The following is a 26,667-nucleotide window of genomic DNA, read 5'->3' on the forward strand; positions in this document are numbered from 1 at the left end:
GTATAGGAAATAATTATGAGGGGCAGTATAGGAAATAATTAATGGTGAGGGGCAGTATAGGAAATAATTATGAGGGGCAGTATAGGAAATAATTGTGAGGGGCAGTATAGGAAATAATTATGAGGGGCAGTATAGGAAATAATTAATTTGAGGGGCAGTATAGGAAATAGTTAATTATGAGGGGCAGTATAGGAAATAATTAATTATGAGGGGCAGTATAGGAAATAATTATTGGTGAGGGGCAGTATAGGAAATAATGAATGGTGAGGGGCAGCATAGGGAATAATTATGAGGGGCAGTATAGGAAATAATTATCATGGGCAGTATAGGAAATAATTATGAGGGCAGTATAGGAAATAATTATGAGGGGCAGTATAGGAAATAATTAACGGTGAGGGGCAGTATAGGAAATAATTAATTTGAGGGGCAGTATAGGAAATAATTAATTTGAGGGGCAGTATAGGAAATAATTAATTATGAGGGGCAGTATAGGAAATAATTATGAGGGGCAGTATAGGAAATAATTATGAGGGGCGGTATAGGAAATAATTAATGGTGGGGGGCAGTATAGGAAATAATTAATGGTGAGGGGCAGTATAGGAAATAATTAATGGTGAGGGGCAGCATAGGGAATAATTAATTGTGAGGGGCAGTATAGGAAATAATTATGAGGGGCGGTATAGGAAATAATTAATGGTGGCGGGGCAGTATAGGAAATAATTACTGGTGAGGGGCAGCATAGGGAATAATTAATTGTGAGGGGCAGTATAGGAAATAATTAACGGTGAGGGGCAGTATAGGAAATAATTAATGGTGGGGGGCAGTATAGGAAATAATTAATTATGAGGGGCAGTATAGGAAATAATTAATGGTGAGGGGCAGCATAGGGAATAATTAATTAGGAGGGGCAGTATAGGAAATAATTATGAGGGGCAGTATAGGAAATAATTATGAGGGACGGTATAGGAAATAATTAATGGTGGGGGGCAATATAGGAAATAATTAATGGTGAGGGGCAGTATAGGAAATAATTAATGGTGAGGGGCAGCATAGGGAATAATTAATTGTGAGGGGCAGTATAGGAAATAATTATGAGGGGCGGTATAGGAAATAATTAATGGTGGGGGGCAGTATAGGAAATAATTAATTATGAGGGGCAGTATAGGAAATAATTAATGGTGAGGGGCAGCATAGGGAATAATTAATTAGGAGGGGCAGTATAGGAAATAATTATGAGGGGCAGTATAGGAAATAATTATGAGGGACGGTATAGGAAATAATTAATGGTGGGGGGCAGTATAGGAAATAATTAATGGTGAGGGGCAGTATAGGAAATAATTAATGGTGAGGGGCAGCATAGGGAATAATTAATTGTGAGGGGCAGTATAGGAAATAATTATGAGGGGCGGTATAGGAAATAATTAATGGTGGCGGGGCAGTATAGGAAATAATTACTGGTGAGGGGCAGCATAGGGAATAATTAATTGTGAGGGGCAGTATAGGAAATAATTAACGGTGAGGGGCAGTATAGGAAATAATTAATGGTGGGGGGCAGTATAGGAAATAATTAATTATGAGGGGCAGTATAGGAAATAATTAATGGTGAGGGGCAGCATAGGGAATAATTAATTAGGAGGGGCAGTATAGGAAATAATTATGAGGGGCAGTATAGGAAATAATTATGAGGGACGGTATAGGAAATAATTAATGGTGGGGGGCAATATAGGAAATAATTAATGGTGAGGGGCAGTATAGGAAATAATTAATTATGAGGGGCAGTATAGGAAATAATTAATGGTGAGGGGCAGTATAGGAAATAATTAATGGTGAGGGGCAGCATAGGGAATAATTAATTAGGAGGGACAGTATAGGAAATAATTATGAGGGGCAGTATAGGAAATAATTATGAGGGGCAGTATAGGAAATAATTAATGGTGGAGGGGCAGTATAGGAAATAATGAATGGTGAGGGGCAGCATAGGGAATAATTATGAGGGGCAGTATAGGAAATAATTATGATGGGCAGTATAGGAAATAATTATGAGGGCAGTATAGGAAATAATTATGAGGGGCAGTATAGGAAATAATTAATGGTGGAGGGGCAGTATAGGAAATAATTAATGGTGAGGGGCAGCATAGGAAATAATTAATGGTGAGGGGCAGCATAGGAAATAATTAATGGTGGGGGCAGTATAGGAAATAATTAATGGTGAGGGGTAGCATAGGAAATAATTAATGGTGAGGGGCAGAATAGGAAATAATTATGAGGGGCAGAATAGGAAATAATTAATGGTGAGGGGCAGCATAGGGAATAATTAATTATGAGGGGCAGTATAGGAAATAATTATGAGGGGCAGTATAGGAAATATTTAATGGTGAGGGGCAGTATAGGAAATAATTAATGGTGAGGGGCAGTATAGGAAATAATTAATGGTGGAGGGGCAGTATAGGAAATAATTAATGGTGAGGGGCAGTATAGGAAATAATTAATGGTGAGGGGCAGCATAGGAAATAGTTAATGATGGGGGGAAGCATAAGATATAATTAATGGTGGAGGGGCAGTATAGGAAATAATTAATTTAAAGGGCAGTATAGGAAATAATTAATGGTGGAGGGGCAGTATAGGAAATAATTAATGTTGGGGGGCAGTATAGGAAATAATTAATTATGAGGGGCAGTATAGGAAATAATTAATGGTGAGGGGCAGTATAGGAAATAATTAATGGTGAGGGGCAGTATAGGAAATAATTAATGGTGAGGGGCAGCATAGGGAATAATTAATTATGAGGGGCAGTATAGGAAATAATTATGAGGGGCAGTATAGGAAATATTTAATGGTGAGGGGCAGTATAGGAAATAATAAATGGTGAGGGGCAGTATAGGAAATAATTAATGGTGGAGGGGCAGTATAGGAAATAATTAATGGTGAGGGGCAGTATAGGAAATAATTAATGGTGAGGGGCAGCATAGGAAATAGTTAATGATGGGGGGAAGCATAAGACATAATTAATGGTGGAGGGGCAGTATAGGAAATAATTAATTTAAAGGGCAGTATAGGAAATAATTAATGGTGGAGGGGCAGTATAGGAAATAATTAATGTTGGGGGGCAGTATAGGAAATAATTAATTATGAGGGGCAGTATAGGAAATAATTAATGGTGGAGGGGCAGTATAGGAAATAATTAATGGTGAGGGGCAGCATAGGGAATAATTAATTATGAGGGGCAATATAGGAAATAATTATGAGGGGCAGTATAGGAAATAATTAATGGTGGAGGGGCAGTATAGGAAATAATTAATGGTGGAGGGGCAGTATAGGAAATAATTAATTTGAGGGGCAGTATAGGAACTAATTAATGGTGAGGGGCAGTATAGGAAATAATTATGAGGGGCAGCATAGGAAATAATTATGAGGGGCAGTATAGGAAATAATTATGAGGGGCAGTATAGGAAATAATTAATGGTGAGGGGCAGCATAGGAAATAATTAATAGTGGGGGCAGTATAGGAAATAATTAATGGTGAGGGGTAGCATAGGAAATAATTAATGGTGGAGGGGCAGTATAGGAAATAATTAATGGTGGAGGGGCAGTATAGGAAATAATTAATTTGAGGGGCAGTATAGGAAATAATTAATGGTGGAGGGGCAGTATAGGAAATAATTAATGGTGAGGGGCAGTATAGGAAATAATTATGAGGGGCAGTATAGGAAATAATTATGAGGGGCAGTATAGGAAATAATTATGAGGGGCAGTATAGGAAATAATTAATGGTGAAGGGCAGTATAGGAAATAATTATGAGGGGCAGTATGAGATATAATTATGAGGGGCAGTATAGGAAATAATTAATGGTGAAGGGCAGTATAGGAAATAATTATGAGGGGCAGTATAGGAAATAATTAATGGTGAGGGGCAGCATAGGAAATAATTAATGGTGGAGGGGCAGTATAGGAAATATTTAATTTGAGGGGCAGTAAAGGGAAATAATTATGAGGGGCAGTATAGGAAATAATTAATGGTGGAGGGGCAGTATAGGAAATAATTAATGGTGGAGGGGCAGTATAGGAAATAATTAATTTGAGGGGCAGTAGAGGAAATAATTATGAGGGGCAGTATAGGAAATAATTATGAGGGGCAGTATAGGAAATAGTTAATGATGGGGGGAAGCATAAGACATAATTAATGGTGGAGGGGCAGTATAGGAAATAATTAATTTAAAGGGCAGTATAGGAAATAATTAATGGTGGAGGGGCAGTATAGGAAATAATTAATGTTGGGGGGCAGTATAGGAAATAATTAATGGTGGGGGGTAGTATAGAAAATAATTAATGGTGAGGGGCAGCATAGGGAATAATTAATTAGGAGGGGCAGTATAGGAAATAATTATGAGGGGCAGTATAGGAAATAATTATGAGGGGCAGTATAGGAAATAATTAATGGTGGAGGGGCAGTATAGGAAATAATGAATGGTGAGGGGCAGCATAGGGAATAATTATGAGGGGCAGTATAGGAAATAATTATGATGGGCAGTATAGGAAATAATTATGAGGGGCAGTATAGGAAATAATTAATGGTGGAGGGGCAGTATAGGAAATAATTAATGGTGAGGGGCAGCATAGGAAATAATTAATGGTGAGGGGTAGCATAGGAAATAATTAATGGTGGAGGGGCAGTATAGGAAATAATTAATGGTGGAGGGGCAGTATAGGAAATAATTAATTTGAGGGGCAGTATAGGAAATAATTAATGGTGAGGGGCAGTATAGGAAATAATTATGAGGGGCAGTATAGGAAATAATTATGAGGGGCAATATAGGAAATAATTAATTATGAGGGGCAGTATAGGAAATAATTAATGGTGGAGGGGCAGTATAGGAAATAATTAATGATGAGGGGCAGGATAGTAAATAATTAATGGTGGAGGGGCAGCATAGGGAATAATTAATTATGAGGGGCAGTATAGGAAATAATTATGAGGGGCAGTATAGGAAATAATTATGAGGGGCAGTATAGGAAATATTTAATGGTGAGGGGCAGTATAGGAAATAATTAATGGTGAGGGGCAGTATAGGAAATAATTAATGGTGGAGGGGCAGTATAGGAAATAATTCATGGTGAGGGACAGTATAGGAAATAATTAATGGTGAGGGGCAGCATAGGAAATAATTAATGGTGGGGGCAGTATAGGAAATAATTAATGGTGGAGGGGCAGTATAGGAAATAATTAATTTGAGGGGCAGTATAGGAAATAATTAATGGTGAGGGGCAGTATAGGAAATAATTATGAGGGGCAGTATAGGAAATAATTATGAGGGGCAGTATAGGAAATAATTAATGGTGGAGGGGCAGTATAGGAAATAATTAATGATGAGGGGCAGTATAGGAAATAATTATGAGGGGCAGTATAGGAAATAATTATGAGGGGCAGTATAGGAAATAATTAATGGTGAGGGGCAGTATAGGAAATAATTATGAGGGGCAGTATAGGAAATAATTGTGAGGGGCAGTATAGGAAATAATTATGAGGGGCAGTATAGGAAATAATTAATGGTGGAGGGGCAGTATAGGAAATAATTAATTTGAGGGGCAGTATAGGAAATAGTTAATTATGAGGGGCAGTATAGGAAATAATTAATTATGAGGGGCAGTATAGGAAATAATTATTGGTGAGGGGCAGTATAGGAAATAATGAATGGTGAGGGGCAGCATAGGGAATAATTATGAGGGGCAGTATAGGAAATAATTATCATGGGCAGTATAGGAAATAATTATGAGGGCAGTATAGGAAATAATTATGAGGGGCATTATAGGAAATAATTAACGGTGAGGGGCAGTATAGGAAATAATTAATTTGAGGGGCAGTATAGGAAATAGTTAATTATGAGGGGCAGTATAGGAAATAATTAATTATGAGGGGCATTATAGGAAATAATTATGAGGGGCAGTATAGGAAATAATTATGAGGGGCGGTATAGGAAATAATTAATGGTGGGGGGCAGTATAGGAAATAATTAATGGTGAGGGGCAGTATAGGAAATAATTAATGGTGAGGGGCAGCATAGGGAATAATTAATTGTGAGGGGCAGTATAGGAAATAATTATGAGGGGCGGTATAGGAAATAATTAATGGTGGGGGGGCAGTATAGGAAATAATTAATGGTGAGGGGCAGTATAGGAAATAATTACTGGTGAGGGGCAGCATAGGGAATAATTCATTAGGAGGGGCAGTATAGGAAATAATTATGAGGGGCAGTATAGGAAATAATTATGAGGGGTGGTATAGGAAATAATTAATGGTGGGGGGCAATATAGGAAATAATTAATGGTGAGGGGCAGTATAGGAAAAAATTAATTATGAGGGGCAGTATAGGAAATAATTAATGGTGAGGGGCAGTATAGGAAATAATTAATGGTGAGGGGCAGCATAGGGAATAATTAATTAGGAGGGACAGTATAGGAAATAATTATGAGGGGCAGTATAGGAAATAATTATGAGGGGCAGTATAGGAAATAATTAATGGTGGAGGGGCAGTATAGGAAATAATGAATGGTGAGGGGCAGCATAGGGAATAATTATGAGGGGCAGTATAGGAAATAATTATGATGGGCAGTATAGGAAATAATTATGAGGGCAGTATAGGAAATAATTATGAGGGGCAGTATAGGAAATAATTAATGGTGGAGGGGCAGTATAGGAAATAATTAATGGTGAGGGGCAGCATAGGAAATAATTAATGGTGAAAGGCAGCATAGGAAATAATTAATGGTGGGGGCAGTATAGGAAATAATTAATGGTGGAGGGGCAGTATAGGAAATAATTAATGGTGGAGGGGCAGTATAGGAAATAATTAATTTGAGGGGCAGTATAGGAAATAATTAATGGTGAGGGGCAGTATAGGAAATAATTAATGGTGAGGGGCAGTATAGGAAATAATTAATTTGAGGGGCAGTATAGGAAATAATTAATTTGAGGGGCAGAATAGGAAATAATTATGAGGGGCAGTATAGGAAATAATTAATTTGAGGGGCAGTATAGGAAATAATTAATGGTGGAGGGGCAGTATAGGAAATAATTAATTATGAGGGGCAGTATAGGAAATAATTATGAGGGGCAGTATAGGAAATAATTATGAGGGGCGGTATAGGAAATAATTAATGGTGGGGGGCAGTATAGGAAATAATTAATGTTGAGGGGCAGTATAGGAAATAATTAATGGTGAGGGGCAGCATAGGGAATAATTAATTGTGAGGGGCAGTATAGGAAATAATTATGAGGGGCGGTATAGGAAATAATTAATGGTGGGGGGCAGTATAGGAAATAATTAATGGTGAGGGGCAGTATAGGAAATAATTAATGGTGAGGGGCAGCATAGGAAATAATTAATGATGGGGGGAAGCATAAGACATAATTAATGGTGAGGGGCAGTATAGGAAATAATTAATGGTGATGGTGTAAGAAATAATTAATTATGAGGGGCTGTCTAGTAATTAATGGGGGGAAGGCATATTCAATATTTAATGGCGAGAGGTCCCAGTATATTAATTAATTAATTGGGACAATATATATAAAATAGTTCAGTAGGAGTGCGGTATATTAAATAAATAATTGAGGGGGGCCCAGTGTGTTACGGATGCGGTCACATGTACCGCTATTTCTTTTTAAACTTAAGTCCGGCCCTCCAACGGTCTGAGGGGGACAGTGAACGGCCCCTTACATAAAAAGTTTGGGGACCCCTGTATTAGGGGTTTGATTGAATTAGGCACAGTCTGACGATTTTTTTTTTTTTCAAAAACTTAAAGTGACTTAAAATCCAGTTGTGTGCTGCCAGTGTAGGTTAGAAACTAGGCATACAAGAACCCATGCCTATTTTTTTTTTTTTTTAAAAAGGGCAGTTAAAAGGTTGTGATGGGCGGGGGCCAATAGTTAGTTATTATGGGCAGTATAGGAAATAATTAATGGTGAGGGGCAGTATAGGAAATATTTAATGGTGAGGGGCAGCATAGGGAATAATTATTTATGAGGGGCAGTATAGGAAATAATTATGAGGGGCAGTATAGGAAATAATTATGAGGGGCAGTATAGGAAATAATTAATGGTGGAGGGGCAGTATAGGAAATAATTAATTTGAGGGGCAGTATAGGAAATAATTAATGGTGAGGGGCAGTATTGGAAATAATTAATGGTGAGGGGCAGTATAGGAAATAATTAATTTGAGGGGCAGTATAGGAAATAATTAATGGTGAGGGGAAGTATAGGAAATAATTTATGGTGAGGGGCAGCATAGGGAATAATTAATTATGAGGGGCAGCATAGGAAATAATTATGAGGGGCAGTATAGGAAATAAATAATTATGAGGGGCAGTATAGGAAAAAATTATGAGGGGCAGTATAGGAATTAATTATGAGGGGCAGTATAGGAAATAATTAATGGTGGAGGGGCAGTATAGGAAATAATTAATTTGAGGGGCAGTATAGGAAATAATTATGAGGGGCAGTATAGGAAATAATTATGAGGGGCAGTATAGGAATTAATTATGAGGGGCAGTATAGGAAATAATTAATGGTGAAGGGCAGTATAGGAAATAATTATGAGGGGCAGTATAGGAAATAATTATGAGGGGCAGTATAGGAAATAATTAATGGTGAGGGGCAGCATAGGAAATAATTAATGATGGGGGGAAGCATAAGACATAATTAATGGTGAGGGGCAGTATAGGAAATAATTAATGGTGATGGTGTAAGAAATAATTAATTATGAGGGGCTGTCTAGTAATTAATGGGGGGAAGGCATATTCAATATTTAATGGCGAGAGGTCCCAGTATATTAATTAATTAATTGGGACAATATATATAAAATAGTTCAGTAGGAGTGCGGTATATTAAATAAATAATTGAGGGGGGCCCAGTGTATTACGGATGCGGTCACATGTACCGCTATTTCTTTTTAAACTTAAGTCCGGCCCTCCAACGGTCTGAGGGGGACAGTGAACGGCCCCCTACATAAAAAGTTTGGGGACCCCTGTATTAGGGGTTTGATTGAATTAGGCACAGTCTGACGATTTTTTTTTTTTTCAAAAACTTAAAGTGACTTAAAATCCAGTTGTGTGCTGCCAGTGTAGGTTAGAAACTAGGCATACAAGAACCCATGCCTATTTTTTTTTTTTTTTTTAAAAAGGGCAGTTAAAAGGTTGTGGTGGGCGGGGGCCAATAGTTAGTTATTATGAGCAGTATAGGAAATAATTAATGGTGAGGGGCAGTATAGGAAATATTTAATGGTGAGGGGCAGCATAGGGAATAATTAATTAGGAGGGGCAGTATAGGAAATAATTATGAGGGGCAGTATAGGAAATAATTATGAGGGGCAGTATAGGAAATAATTAATGGTGAGGGGCAGCATAAAAAATAATTAATGGTGGAGGGGCAGTATAGGAAATAATTAATGGTGGTGGTGTAAGAAATAATTAATTATGAGGGGCTGTCTAGTAATTAATGGGGGGAAGGCATATTCAATATTTAATGGCGAGAGGTCCCAGTATATTAATTAATTAATTGGGACAATATATATAAAATAGTTCAGTAGGAGTGCGGTATATTAAATAAATAATTGAGGGGGGCCCAGTGTATTACGGATGCGGTCACATGTACCGCTATTACTTTTTAAACTTAAGTCCGGCCCTCCAACGGTCTGAAGGGGACAGTGAACGGCCCCCTACATAAAAAGTTTGAGGACCCCTGTATTAGGGGTTTGATTGAATTAGGCACAGTCTGACGATTTTTTTTTTTTCAAAAACTTAAAGTGACTTAAAATCCAGTTGTGTGCTGCCAGTGTAGGTTAGAAACTAGGCATACAAGAACCCATGCCTATTTTTTTTTTTTTTTTTAAAAGGGCAGTTAAAAGGTTGTGGTGGGCGGGGGCCAATAGTTAGTTATTATGAGCAGTATAGGAAATAATTAATGGTGAGGGGCTGTATAGGAAATATTTAATGGTGAGGGGCAGCATAGGGAATAATTAATTATGAGGGGCAGTATAGGAAATAATTATGAGGGGCAGTATAGGAAATAATTATGAGGGGCAGTATAGGAAATAATTAATGGTGGGGGGCAGCATAGGAAATAATTAATTTGAGGGGCAGTATAGGAAATAATTATGAGGGGCAGTATAGGAAATAATTAATGGTGGAGGGGCAGTATAGGAAATAATTAATGTTGGGGGGCAGCATAGGGAATAATTAATTATGAGGGGCAGTATAGGAATTAATTATAAGGGGCAGCATAGGAAATAATTATGAGGGGCAGTATAGGAAATAATTATGATGGGCAGTATAGGAAATAATTATGAGGGCAGTATAGGAAATAATTATGAGGGGCAGTATAGGAAATAATTAATGGTGGGGGGCAGTATAGGAAATAATTAACGGTGAGGGGCAGTATAGGAAATAATTAATGGTGGGGGGCAGTATAGGAAATAATTAACGGTGAGGGGCAGTATAGGAAATAATTAATGGTGGGGGGCAGTATAGGAAATAATTAATTATGAGGGGCAGTATAGGAAATAATTAATCATGAGGGGCAGTATAGGAAATAATTAATGGTGAGGGGCAGTATAGGAAATAATTAATGGTGGAGGGGCAGTATAGGAAATAATTAATGTTGGGGGGCAGTATAGGAAATAGATAATTATGAGGGGCAGTATAGGAAATAATTAATGGTGAGGGGCAGAATAGGAAATAATTATGAGGGGCAGTATAGGAAATAATTAATGGTGAGGGGCAGCATAGGGAATAATTAATTATTAGGGGCAGTATAGGAAATAATTATGAGGGGCAGTATAGGAAATATTTAATGGTGAGGGGCAGTATAGGAAATAATTAATGGTGAGGGGCAGTATAGGAAATAATTAATGGTGGAGGGGCAGTATAGGAAATAATTAATGGTGAGGGGCAGTATAGGAAATAATTAATGGTGGGGGCAGTATAGGAAATAATTAATGGTGAGGGGTAGCATAGGAAATAATTAATGGTGGAGGGGCAGTATAGGAAATAATTAATGGTGGAGGGGCAGTATAGGAAATAATTAATGGTGAGGGGCAGTATAGGAAATAATTAATGGTGAGGGGCAGTATAGGAAATAATTAATTTGAGGGGCAGTATAGGAAATAATTAATGGTGAGGGGCAGAATAGGAAATAATTATGAGGGGCAGTATAGGAAATAATTAATGGTGAGGGGCAGCATAGGGAATAATTAATTATGAGGGGCAGTATAGGAAATAATTATGAGGGGCAGTATAGGAAATATTTAATGGTGAGGGGCAGTATAGGAAATAATTAATGGTGAGGGGCAGTATAGGAAATAATTAATGGTGGAGGGGCAGTATAGGAAATAATTAATGGTGAGGGGCAGTATAGGAAATAATTAATGGTGAGGGGCAGCATAGGAAATAGTTAATGATGGGGGGAAGCATAAGATATAATTAATGGTGGAGGGGCAGTATAGGAAATAATTAATTTAAAGGGCAGTGTAGGAAATAATTAATGGTGGAGGGGCAGTATAGGAAATAATTAATGTTAGGGGGCAGTATAGGAAATAATTAATTATGAGGGGCAGTATAGGAAATAATTAATGGTGAGGGGCAGAATAGGAAATAATAATGAGGGGCAGTATAGGAAATAATTAATGGTGAGGGGCAGCATAGGGAATAATTAATTATGAGGGGCAGTATAGGAAATAATTATGAGGGGCAGTATAGGAAATATTTAATGGTGAGGGGCAGTATAGGAAATAATTAATGGTGAGGGGCAGTATAGGAAATAATTAATGGTGAGGGGCAGTATAGGAAATAATTAATGGTGAGGGGCAGCATAGGAAATAGTTAATGATGGGGGGAAGCATAAGACATAATTAATGGTGGAGGGGCAGTATAGGAAATAATTAATTTAAAGGGCAGTATAGGAAATAATTAATGGTGGAGGGGCAGTATAGGAAATAATTAATGTTGGGGGGCAGTATAGGAAATAATTAATTATGAGGGGCAGTATAGGAAATAATTAATGGTGGAGGGGCAGTATAGGAAATAATTAATGGTGAGGGGCAGCATAGGGAATAATTAATTATGAGGGGCAATATAGGAAATAATTTTGAGGGGCAGTATAGGAAATAATTAATGGTGGAGGGGCAGTATAGGAAATAATTAATGGTGGAGGGGCAGTATAGGAAATAATTAATTTGAGGGGCAGTATAGGAACTAATTAATAGTGAGGGGCAGTATAGGAAATAATTATGAGGGGCAGCATAGGAAATAATTATGAGGGGCAGTATAGGAAATAATTATGAGGGGCAGTATAGGAAATAATTAATGGTGAGGGGCAGCATAGGAAATAATTAATGGTGGGGGCAGTATAGGAAATAATTAATGGTGAGGGGTAGCATAGGAAATAATTAATGGTGGAGGGGCAGTATAGGAAATAATTAATGGTGGAGGGGCAGTATAGGAAATAATTAATTTGAGGGGCAGTATAGGAAATAATTAATGGTGAGGGGCAGCATAGGGAATAATTAATTAGGAGGGGCAGTATAGGAAATAATTATGAGGGGCAGTATAGGAAATAATTATGAGGGGCGGTATAGGAAATAATTAATGGTGGGGGGCAGTATAGGAAATAATTAATGGTGAGGGGCAGTATAGGAAATAATTATGAGGGGCAGTATAGGAAATAATTATGAGGGGCGGTATAGGAAATAATTAATGGTGGGGGGCAGTATAGGAAATAATTAATGGTGAGGGGCAGTATAGGAAATAATTAATTATGAGGGGCAGTATAGGAAATAATTAATGGTGAGGGGCAGTATAGGAAATAATTAATGGTGAGGGGCAGCATAGGGAATAATTAATAAGAAGGGGCAGTATAGGAAATAATTATGAGGGGCAGTATAGGAAATAATTATGAGGGGCAGTATAGGAAATAATTAATGGTGGAGGGGCAGTATAGGAAAAAATGAATGGTGAGGGGCAGCATAGGGAATAATTATGAGGGGCAGTATAGGAAATAATTATGATGGGCAGTATAGGAAATAATTATGAGGGCAGTATAGGAAATAATTATGAGGGGCAGTATAGGAAATAATTAATGGTGAGGGGCAGTATAGGAAATAATTAATGGTGAGGGGCAGCATAGGAAATAATTAATGGTGGGGGCAGTATAGGAAATAATTAATGGTGAGGGGTAGCATAGGAAATAATTAATGGTGGAGGGGCAGTATAGGAAGTAATTAATGGTGGAGGGGCAGTATAGGAAATAATTAATTTGAGGGGCAGTATAGGAAATAATTAATGGTGAGGGGCAGTATAGGAAATAATTATGAGGGGCAGTATAGGAAATAATTATGAGGGGCAGTATAGGAAATAATTATGAGGGGCATTATATGAAATAATTAATGGTGAGGGGCAGTATAGGAAATAATTAATGGTGAGGGGCAGTATAGGAAATAATTAATTTGAGGGGCAGTATAGGAAATAATTAATTTGAGGGGCAGTATAGGAAATAATTATGAGGGGCAGTATAGGAAATAATTATGAGGGGCAGTATAGGAAATAATTATGAGGGGCATTATAGGAAATAATTATGAGGGGCAGTATAGGAAATAATTAATGGTGAGGGGCAGTATAGGGAATAGTTAATGATGGGGGGCAGCATAGGAAATAGTTAATGATGGGGGGAAGCATAAGACATAATTAATGGTGGAGGGGCAGTATAGGAAATAATTAATTTAAAGGGCAGTATAGGAAATAATTAATGGTGGAGGGGCAGTATAGGAAATAATTAATGTTGGGGGGCAGTATAGGAAATAATTAATGGTGGGGGGCAGTATAGGAAATAATTAATGGTGAGGGGCAGTATAGGAAATAATTAATTAGGAGGGGCAGTATAGGAAATAATTATGAGGGGCAGTATAGGAAATAATTATGAGGGGCGGTATAGGAAATAATTAATGGTGGGGGGCAGTATAGGAAATAATTAATGGTGAGGGGCAGTATAGGAAATAATTAATTATGAGGGGCAGTATAGGAAATAATTAATGGTGAGGGGCAGTATAGGAAATAATTAATGGTGAGGGGCAGCATAGGGAATAATTAATTAGGAGGGGCAGTATAGGAAATAATTATGAGGGGCAGTATAGGAAATAATTATGAGGGGCAGTATAGGAAATAATTAATGGTGGAGGGGCAGTATAGGAAATAATGAATGGTGAGGGGCAGCATAGGGAATAATTATGAGGGGCAGTATAGGAAATAATTATGATGGGCAGTATAGGAAATAATTATGAGGGCAGTATAGGAAATAATTATGAGGGGCAGTATAGGAAATAATTAATGGTGAGGGGCAGTATAGGAAATAATTAATGGTGAGGGGCAGCATAGGAAATAATTAATGGTGGGGGCAGTATAGGAAATAATTAATGGTGAGGGGTAGCATAGGAAATAATTAATGGTGGAGGGGCAGTATAGGAAATAATTAATGGTGGAGGGGCAGTATAGGAAATAATTAATTTGAGGGGCAGTATAGGAAATAATTAATGGTGAGGGGCAGTATAGGAAATAATTATGAGGGGCAGTATAGGAAATAATTATGAGGGGCAGTATAGGAAATAATTATGAGGGGCATTATATGAAATAATTAATGGTGAGGGGCAGTATAGGAAATAATTAATGGTGAGGGGCAGTATAGGAAATAATTAATTTGAGGGGCAGTATAGGAAATAATTAATTTGAGGGGCAGTATAGGAAATAATTATGAGGGGCATTATAGGAAATAATTATGAGGGGCAGTATAGGAAATAATTAATGGTGAGGGGCAGTATAGGGAATAGTTAATGATGGGGGGAAGCATAAGACATAATTAATGGTGGAGGGGCAGTATAGGAAATAATTAATTTAAAGGGCAGTATAGGAAATAATTAATGGTGGAGGGGCAGTATAGGAAATAATTAATGTTGGGGGGCAGTATAGGAAATAATTAATGGTGGGGGGCAGTATAGGAAATAATTAATGGTGAGGGGCAGCATAGGGAATAATTAATTAGGAGGGGCAGTATAGGAAATAATTATGAGGGGCAGTATAGGAAATAATTATGAGGGGCAGTATAGGAAATAATTAATGGTGGAGGGGCAGTATAGGAAATAATGAATGGTGAGGGGCAGCATAGGGAATAATTATGAGGGGCAGTATAGGAAATAATTATGATGGGCAGTATAGGAAATAATTATGAGGGGCAGTATAGGAAATAATTATGAGGGGCAGTATAGGAAATAATTAATGGTGAGGGGCAGTATAGGAAATAATTAATGGTGAGGGGCAGCATAGGAAATAATTAATGGTGGGGGCAGTATAGGAAATAAATAATGGTGAGGGGTAGCATAGGAAATAATTAATGGTGGAGGGGCAGTATAGGAAGTAATTAATGGTGGAGGGGCAGTATAGGAAATAATTAATTTGAGGGGCAGTATAGGAAATAATTAATGGTGAGGGGCAGTATAGGAAATAATTATGAGGGGCAGTATAGGAAATAATTATGAGGGGCAGTATAGGAAATAATTATGAGGGGCATTATATGAAATAATTAATGGTGAGGGGCAGTATAGGAAATAATTAATGGTGAGGGGCAGTATAGGAAATAATTAATGGTGAGGGGCAGTATAGGAAATAATTAATTTGAGGGGCAGTATAGGAAATAATTATGAGGGGCAGTATAGGAAATAATTATGAGGGGCAGTATAGGAAATAATTATGAGGGGCATTATAGGAAATAATTATGAGGGGCAGTATAGGAAATAATTAATGGTGAGGGGCAGTATAGGGAATAGTTAATGATGGGGGGCAGCATAGGAAATAGTTAATGATGGGGGGAAGCATAAGACATAATTAATGGTGGAGGGGCAGTATAGGAAATAATTAATTTAAAGGGCAGTATAGGAAATAATTAATGGTGGAGGGGCAGTATAGGAAATAATTAATGTTGGGGGGCAGTATAGGAAATAATTAATGGTGGGGGGCAGTATAGGAAATAATTAATGGTGAGGGGCAGTATAGGAAATAATTAATTAGGAGGGGCAGTATAGGAAATAATTATGAGGGGCAGTATAGGAAATAATTATGAGGGGCGGTATAGGAAATAATTAATGGTGGGGGGCAGTATAGGAAATAATTAATGGTGAGGGGCAGTATAGGAAATAATTAATTATGAGGGGCAGTATAGGAAATAATTAATGGTGAGGGGCAGTATAGGAAATAATTAATGGTGAGGGGCAGCATAGGGAATAATTAATTAGGAGGGGCAGTATAGGAAATAATTATGAGGGGCAGTATAGGAAATAATTATGAGGGGCAGTATAGGAAATAATTAATGGTGGAGGGGCAGTATAGGAAATAATGAATGGTGAGGGGCAGCATAGGGAATAATTATGAGGGGCAGTATAGGAAATAATTATGATGGGCAGTATAGGAAATAATTATGAGGGCAGTATAGGAAATAATTATGAGGGGCAGTATAGGAAATAATTAATGGTGAGGGGCAGTATAGGAAATAATTAATGGTGAGGGGCAGCATAGGAAATAATTAATGGTGGGGGCAGTATAGGAAATAATTAATGGTGAGGGGTAGCATAGGAAATAATTAATGGTGGAGGGGCAGTATAGGAAATAATTAATGGTGGAGGGGCAGTATAGGAAATAATTAATTTGAGGGGCAGTATAGGAAATAATTAATGGTGAGGGGCAGTATAGGAAATAATTATGAGGGGCAGTATAGGAAATAATTATGAGGGGCAGTATAGGAAATAATTATGAGGGGCATTATATGAAATAATTAATGGTGAGGGGCAGTATAGGAAATAATTAATGGTGAGGGGCAGTATAGGAAATAATTATGAGGGGCATTATAGGAAATAATTATGAGGGGCAGTATAGGAAATAATTAATGGTGAGGGGCAGTATAGGGAATAGTTAATGATGGGGGGCAGCATAGGAAATAGTTAATGATGGGGGGAAGCATAAGACATAATTAATGGTGGAGGGGCAGTATAGGAAATAATTAATTTAAAGGGCAGTATAGGAAATAATTAATGGTGGAGGGGCAGTATAGGAAATAATTAATGTTGGGGGGCAGTATAGGAAATAATTAATGGTGGGGGGCAGTATAGGAAATAATTAATGGTGAGGGGCAGTATAGGAAATAATTAATTAGGAGGGGCAGTATAGGAAATAATTATGAGGGGCAGTATAGGAAATAATTATGAGGGGCGGTATAGGAAATAATTAATGGTGGGGGGCAGTATAGGAAATAATTAATGGTGAGGGGCAGTATAGGAAATAATTAATTAAGAGGGGCAGTATAGGAAATAATTAATGGTGAGGGGCAGTATAGGAAATAATTAATGGTGAGGGGCAGCATAGGGAATAATTAATTAGGAGGGGCAGTATAGGAAATAATTATGAGGGGCAGTATAGGAAATAATTATGAGGGGCAGTATAGGAAATAATTAATGGTGGAGGGGCAGTATAGGAAATAATGAATGGTGAGGGGCAGCATAGGGAATAATTATGAGGGGCAGTATAGGAAATAATTATGATGGGCAGTATAGGAAATAATTATGAGGGCAGTATAGGAAATAATTATGAGGGGCAGTATAGGAAATAATTAATGGTGAGGGGCAGTATAGGAAATAATTAATGGTGAGGGGCAGCTTAGGAAATAATTAATGGTGAGGGGCAGTATAGGAAATAATTAATTTGAGGGGCAGTATAGGAAATAATTAATTTGAGGGGCAGTATAGGAAATAATTATGAGGGGCAGTATAGGAAATAATTATGAGGGGCAGTATAGGAAATAATTATGAGGGGCATTATAGGAAATAATTATGAGGGGCAGTATAGGAAATAATTAATGGTGAGGGGCAGTATAGGGAATAGTTAATGATGGGGGGCAGCATAGGAAATAGTTAATGATGGGGGGAAGCATAAGACATAATTAATGGTGGAGGGGCAGTATAGGAAATAATTAATTTAAAGGGCAGTATAGGAAATAATTAATGGTGGAGGGGCAGTATAGGAAATAATTAATGTTGGGGGGCAGTATAGGAAATAATTAATGGTGGGGGGCAGTATAGGAAATAATTAATGGTGAGGGGCAGCATAGGGAATAATTAATTAGGAGGGGCAGTATAGGAAATAATTATGAGGGGCAGTATAGGAAATAATTATGAGGGGCAGTATAGGAAATAATTAATGGTGGAGGGGCAGTATAGGAAATAATTAATTATGAGGGGCAGTATAGGAAATAATTATGATGGGCAGTATAGGAAATAATTATGAGGGGCAGTATAGGAAATAATTAATGGTGGAGGGGCAGTATAGGAAATAATTAATGGTGAGGGGCAGCATAGGAAATAATTAATGGTGAGGGGCAGCATAGGAAATAATTAATGGTGAGGGGCAGTATAGGAAATAATTAATGGTGAGGGGCAGCATAGGAAATAGTTAATGATGGGGGGAAGCATAAGACATAATTAATGGTGGAGGGGCAGTATAGGAAATAATTAATTTAAAGGGCAGTATAGGAAATAATTAATGGTGGAGGGGCAGTATAGGAAATAATTAATGTTGGGGGGCAGTATAGGAAATAATTAATTATGAGGGGCAGTATAGGAAATAATTATGAGGGGCAGTATAGGAAATAATTATGAGGGGCGGTATAGGAAATAATTAATGGTGGGGGGCAGTATAGGAAATAATTAATGGTGAGGGGCAGTATAGGAAATAATTAATTTGAGGGGCAGTATAGGAAATAATTAATGGTGAGGGGCAGTATAGGAAATAATTAATGGCGAGGGGCAGTATAGGAAATAATTAATGGTGAGGGGCAGCATAGGAAATAATTAATGGTGGAGGGGCAGTATAGGGAATAATTAATGGTGAGGGGCAGTATAGGAAATAATTATGATGCGGCAGTATAGGAATTAAGTATGAGGGGCAGTATAGGAAATAATTAATGGTGGGGGGGCAGTATAGAAAATAATTAATGGTGAGGGGCAGTATAGGAAATAATTAATGGTGAGGGGCAGTATAGGAAATAATTATGAGGGGCAGTACAGGAAATAATTATGAGGGGCAGTATAGGAAATAATTATGAGGGGCAGTATAGGAAATAATTATGAGGGGCAGTATAGGAATTAATTATGAGGGCAGTATAGGAAATAATTATGAGGGGCAGTATAGGAAATAATTAATGGTGAGGGGCAGTATAGGAAATAATTAATGGTGAGGGGCAGTATAGGAAATAATTAATGGTGGAGGGGCAGTATAGGAAATAATTAATGGTGAGGGGCAGTATAGGAAATAATTAATGGTGAGGGGCAGCATAGGAAATAATTAATGATGGGGGGAAGCATAAGACATAATTAATGGTGGAAGGGCAGCATAGGAAATATTTAATGGTGGTGGTGTAAGAAATAATTAATTATGAGGGGCTGTCTAGTAATTAATGGGGGGAAGGCATATTCAATAATTAATGGAGAGAGGTCCCAGTATATTAATTAATTAATTGGGACAATATATATAAAATAGTTCAGTAGGAGTGCGGTATATTAAATAAATAATTGAGGGGGGCCCAGTGTATTACGGATGCGGTCACATGTACCGCTATTACTTTTTTAACTTAAGTCCGGCCCTCCAACGGTCTGAGGGGGACCGTGAACGGCCCCCTACATAAAAAGTTTGGGGACCCCTGTATTAGGGGTTTGATTGAATTAGGCACAGTCTGACGATTTATTTTTTTTTTTTAAACTTAAAGTGACTTAAAATCCAGTTGTGTGCTGCCAGTGTAGGTTAGAAACTAGGCATACAAGAACCCATGCCTATTTTTTTTATTAAAAAGGGCAGTAAAAAGGTTGTGGTGGGCGGGGGCCAATAGTTAGTTATGAGGGGCAGTATAGGAAATAATTAATGGTGAGGGGCAGTATAGGAAATAATTAATGGTGAGGGGCAGCATAGGGAATAATTAATTAGGAGGGGCAGTATAGGAAATAATTAGGAGGGGCAGTATAAGAAATAATTATGAGGGGCAGTATAGGAAATAATTAATGGTGGGGGGGGGGCAGTATTGGAAATAATTAATGGTGAGGGGCAGTATAGGAAATAATTAATGGTGAGGGGCAGTATAGGAAATAATTAATGGTGAGGGGCAGCATAGGGAATAATTAATTATGAGGGGCAGTATAGGAAATAATTATGATGGGGCAGTATAGGAATTAAGTATGAGGGGCAGTATAGGAAATAATTAATGGGGGGGGCAGTATAGGAAATAATTAATGGTGAGGGGCAGTATAGGAAATAATTATGAGGGGCAGTATAGAAATTAATTATGAGGGCAGTATAGGGAATAATTATGAGGGGCAGTATAGGAATTAATTATGAGGGGCAGTATAGGAAATAATTAATGGTGGGGGGCAGTATAGGAAATAATTATGAGGGGCAGTATAGGAAATAATTATGATGGGGCAGTATAGGAAATAATTATGATGGGGCAGTATAGGAATTGGGGGACAGTGAACGGCCCCCTACATAAAAAGTTTGGGGACCCCTGTATTAGGGGTTTGATTGAATTAGGCACAGTCTGACAATTTTTTTTCAAAAACATAAAGTGACTTAAAATCCAGTTGTGTGCTGCCAGTGTAGGTTAGAAACTAGGCATACAAGAACCCATGCCTATTTTTTTTATTAAAAAGGGCAGTAAAAAGGTTGTGGTGGGCGGGGCCAATAGTTAGTTATGAGGGGCAGTATAGGAAATAATTAATGGTGAGGGGCAGTATAGGAAATAATTAATGTTGAGGGGCAGCATAGGGAATAATTAATTAGGAGGGCAGTATAGGAAATAATTATGAGGGGCAGTATAGGAAATAATTATGAAGGGCAGTATAGGAAATAATTAATGGTGGAGGGGCAGTATAGGAAATAATAAATGGTGAGGGGCAGTATAGGAAATAATTAATGGTGAGGGGCAGCATAGGAAATAATTAATGGTGAGGGGCAGTATAGGAAATAATTAATGGTGGAGGGGCAGTATAGGAAATAATTAATGGTGGGGGCAGTATAGGAAATAATTAATTATGAGGGGCAGTTTAGGAAATAATAAATTATGAGAGGCAGTATAGGACATAATTAATGGTGAGGGGCAGTATAGGAAATAATTATGAGGGGCAGTATAGGAAATAATTAATGGTGGAGGGGCAGTATAGGAAATAATTAATTTGAGGGGCAGTATAGGAAATAATTAATGGTGAGGGGCAGTATTGGAAATATTTAATGGTGAGGGGAAGTATAGGAAATAATTAATGGTGAGGGGCAGCATAGGAAATAATTAATGATGGGGGGAAGCATAAGACATAATTAATGGTGGAAGGGCAGCATAGGAAATATTTAATGGTGGTGGTGTAAGAAATAATTAATTATGAGGGGCTGTCTAGTAATTAATGGGGGGAAGGCATATTCAATAATTAATGGAGAGAGGTCCCAGTATATTAATTAATTAATTGGGACAATATATTTAAAATAGTTCAGTAGGAGTGCGGTATATTAAATAAATAATTGAGGGGGGCCCAGTGTATTACGGATGCGGTCACATGTACCGCTATTACTTTTTTAACTTAAGTCCGGCCCTCCAACGGTCTGAGGGGGACCGTGAACGGCCCCCTACATAAAAAGTTTGGGGACCCCTGTATTAGGGGTTTGATTGAATTAGGCACAGTCTGACGATTTATTTTTTTTTTTTAAACTTAAAGTGACTTAAAATCCAGTTGTGTGCTGCCAGTGTAGGTTAGAAACTAGGCATACAAGAACCCATGCCTATTTTTTTTATTAAAAAGGGCAGTAAAAAGGTTGTGGTGGGCGGGGGCCAATAGTTAGTTATGAGGGGCAGTATAGGAAATAATTAATGGTGAGGGGCAGTATAGGAAATAATTAATGGTGAGGGGCAGCATAGGGAATAATTAATTAGGAGGGGCAGTATAGGAAATAATTAGGAGGGGCAGTATAAGAAATAATTATGAGGGGCAGTATAGGAAATAATTAATGGTGGGGGGGGGCAGTATTGGAAATAATTAATGGTGAGGGGCAGTATAGGAAATAATTAATGGTGAGGGGCAGTATAGGAAATAATTAATGGTGAGGGGCAGCATAGGGAATAATTAATTAGGAGGGGCAGTATAGGAAATAATTATGAGGGGCAGTATAGGAAATAATTATGAGGGGCAGTATAGGAAATAATTATGATGGGGCAGTATAGGAATTAAGTATGAGGGGCAGTATAGGAAATAATTAATGGGGGGGCAGTATAGGAAATAATTAATGGTGAGGGGCAGTATAGGAAATAATTATGAGGGGCAGTATAGAAATTAATTATGAGGGCAGTATAGGGAATAATTATGAGGGGCAGTATAGGAATTAATTATGAGGGGCAGTATAGGAAATAATTAATGGTGGGGGGCAGTATAGGAAATAATTATGAGGGGCAGTATAGGAAATAATTATGATGGGGCAGTATAGGAAATAATTATGATGGGGCAGTATAGGAATTGGGGGACAGTGAACGGCCCCCTACATAAAAAGTTTGGGGACCCCTGTATTAGGGGTTTGATTGAATTAGGCACAGTCTGACAATTTTTTTTCAAAAACATAAAGTGACTTAAAATCCAGTTGTGTGCTGCCAGTGTAGGTTAGAAACTAGGCATACAAGAACCCATGCCTATTTTTTTTATTAAAAAGGGCAGTAAAAAGGTTGTGGTGGGCGGGGCCAATAGTTAGTTATGAGGGGCAGTATAGGAAATAATTAATGGTGAGGGGCAGTATAGGAAATAATTAATGTTGAGGGGCAGCATAGGGAATAATTAATTAGGAGGGCAGTATAGGAAATAATTATGAGGGGCAGTATAGGAAATAATTATGAAGGGCAGTATAGGAAATAATTAATGGTGGAGAAGCAGTATAGGAAATAATAAATGGTGAGGGGCAGTATAGGAAATAATTAATGGTGAGGGGCAGCATAGGAAATAATTAATGGTGAGGGGCAGCATAGGAAATAATTAATGGTGGAGGGGCAGTATAGGAAATAATTAATGGTGGGGGCAGTATAGGAAATAATTAATTATGAGGGGCAGTTTAGGAAATAATTAATTATGAGAGGCAGTATAGGACATAATTAATGGTGAGGGGCAGTATAGGAAATAATTATGAGGGGCAGTATAGGAAATAATTAATGGTGGAGGGGCAGTATAGGAAATAATTAATGGTGAGGGGCAGTATAGGAAATAATTAATGGTGAGGGGCAGTATTGGAAATATTTAATGGTGAGGGGAAGTATAGGAAATAATTAATGGTGAGGGGCAGCATTGGGAATAATTAATTATGAGGGGCAGTATAGGAAATAATTATGAGGGGCAGTATAGGAAATAATTATGAAGGGCAGTATAGGAATTAATTATGAGGGACAGTATAGGAAATAATTATGAGGGGCAGTATAGGAAATAATTATGAGGGGCAGTATAGGAAATAATTAATGGTGGAGGGGCAGTATAGGAAATAATGAATGGTGAGGGGCAGCATAGGGAATAATTAATTATGAGGGGCAGTATAGGAATTAATTATGAGGGGCAGCATAGGGAATAATTATGAGGGGCAGTATAGGAAATAATTATGATGGGCAGTATAGGAAATAATTATGAGGGCAGCATAGGAAATAATTATGAGGGGCAGTATAGGAAATAATTAATGGTGGGGGGCAGTATAGGAAATAATTAACGGTGAGGGGCAGTATAGGAAATAATTAATTATGAGGGGCAGTATAGGAAATAATTAATCATGAGGGGCAGTATAGGAAATAATTAATGGTGAGGGGCAGTATAGGAAATAATTAATGGTGGAGGGGCAGTATAGGAAATAATTAATGGTGAGGGGCAGCATAGGAAATAATTAATGGTGAGGGGCAGCATAGGAAATAATTAATGGTGAGGGGCAGCATAGGAAATAATTAATGGTGGAGGGGCAGTATATGAAATAATTAATTTAAAGGGCAGTATAGGAAATAATTAATGGTGGAGGGGCAGTATAGGAAATAATTAATTATGAGGGGCAGCATAGGAAATAATTAATTATGAGGGGCAGTATAGGAAATAATTAATGGTGAGGGGCAGTATAGGAAATAATTATGAGGGGCAGTATAGGAAATAATTGTGAGGGGCAGTATAGGAAATAATTATGAGGGGCAGTATAGGAAATAATTAATGGTGGAGGGGCAGTATAGGAAATAATGAATGGTGAGGGGCAGCATAGGGAATAATTAATTATGAGGGGCAGTATAGGAATTAATTATGAGGGGCAGCATAGGGAATAATTATGAGGGGCAGTATAGGAAATAATTATGATGGGCAGTATAGGAAATAATTATGAGGGTAGCATAGGAAATAATTATGAGGGGCAGTATAGGAAATAATTAATGGTGGGGGGCAGTATAGGAAATAATTAACGGTGAGGGGCAGTATAGGAAATAATTAATTATGAGGGGCAGTATAGGAAATAATTAATCATGAGGGGCAGTATAGGAAATAATTAATGGTGAGGGGCAGTATAGGAAATAATTAATGGTGGAGGGGCAGTATAGGAAATAATTAATGGTGAGGGGCAGCATAGGAAATAATTAATGGTGAGGGGCAGCATAGGAAATAATTAATGGTGAGGGGCAGCATAGGAAATAATTAATGGTGGAGGGGCAGTATATGAAATAATTAATTTAAAGGGCAGTATAGGAAATAATTAATGGTGGAGGGGCAGTATAGGAAATAATTAATTATGAGGGGCAGCATAGGAAATAATTAATTATGAGGGGCAGTATAGGAAATAATTAATGGTGAGGGGCAGTATAGGAAATAATTATGAGGGGCAGTATAGGAAATAATTGTGAGGGGCAGTATAGGAAATAATTATGAGGGGCAGTATAGGAAATAATTAATGGTGGAGGGGCAGTATAGGAAATAATTAATTTGAGGGGCAGTATAGGAAATAGTTAATTATGAGGGGCAGTATAGGAAATAATTAATTATGAGGGGCAGTATAGGAAATAATTAATGGTGAGGGGCAGTATAGGAAATAATTAATGGTGAGGGGCAGCATAGGGAATAATTAATTAGGAGGGGCAGTATAGGAAATAATTATGAGGGGCAGTATAGGAAATAATTATGAGGGGCAGTATAGGAAATAATTAATGGTGGGGGGGCAGTATAGGAAATAATTAACGGTGAGGGGCAGTATAGGAAATAATTAATGGTGGGGGGCAGTATAGGAAATAATTAATTATGAGGGGCAGTATAGGAAATAATTAATCATGAGGGGCAGTATAGGAAATATATAATGGTGAGGGGCAGTATAGGAAATAATTAATGGTGGAGGGGCAGCATAGGAAATAATTAATGGTGAGGGGCTGCATAGGAAATAATTAATGGTGGAGGGGCAGTATAGGGAATAATTAATTAGGAGGGGCAGTATAGGAAATAATTATGAGGGGCAGTATAGGAAATAATTATGAGGGGCAGTATAGGAATTAATTATGAGGGGCAGTATAGGAAATAATTATGAGGGGCAGTAGAGGAAATAATTATGAGGGGCAGTATAGGAAATAATTAATGGTGGTGGTGTAAGAAATAATTAATTATGAGGGGCTGTCTAGTAATTAATGGGGGGAAGGCATATTCAATATTTAATGGCGAGAGGTCCCAGTATATTAATTAATTAATTGGGACAATGGGCCACATTTATCACTTTTGTGCGCCTAAGTGTAGTAGTTGCGCCTAAATTCGGGCGCACTGTTTTGCCAGAATTATCACAAGCTACAACCATCTGTGATAAGTATATTTTCTGCCTCTTATTAATCACTTTACTTTAACACAGTTTAGGCGCAGTTTAGGCGCAATGTTAGATTCGGGCACTTACATGTGATCCTGCTACAAGCTCCTCTCTGCTTCTCCCACAGCCCAGAATGAAGATAACACTCACAGCAGCACCCAGGTGTGTGACACCCAGCACCCAGTGACCTCCTCAGCAGGGGCTTCTCCTGGAGGGGATCCCCCAGTGCTGGTCTCCTGCTGCACCCCTGTAATTCTGCACAATATCCCCCTCAGACACTGTGCAGAATTACATGGGGGACACTTGTATGTCGTATCTGCAAACTTCTGCAAGCTTCTGCAAACTTGTGCAAAGTTCTCTTCTCTCTTGCTCTTTTGAGCTCAGGTTTTGCAGAATATTTTGTAAATAGAAGTGATGAACTGTAAATAGTCTGCAGCTCCTGTCTGCAATGTATCTAATGTATCTATTATATGTTCTAGTGTCTGGTTGAGCTTTGCTGCTAGAAATGAGCTCTTCTGCAAAGGGCCTCAGTGCTTTCCTCTCAGATAACGCCACCTTCGAGCTGGAGTGTTTTTGCGCCCGTTTTTGCGCCTAAATGCAAAAGTCGCCCGTGATGAATATCATTAGGAGCAGCAAAACATCTGGAATTGAACGATAGATGAGGGAAAGGTGGTTATTTTTGCTGCGCGGCTAATTTGACGTTTAATCGCAAAAATGGTGCAAAAACGG

The sequence above is a fragment of the Engystomops pustulosus genome, unplaced genomic scaffold (genome assembly GCF_040894005.1).
Source record: "Engystomops pustulosus unplaced genomic scaffold, aEngPut4.maternal MAT_SCAFFOLD_18, whole genome shotgun sequence".
Lineage (NCBI taxonomy): Eukaryota > Metazoa > Chordata > Amphibia > Anura > Leptodactylidae > Engystomops > Engystomops pustulosus.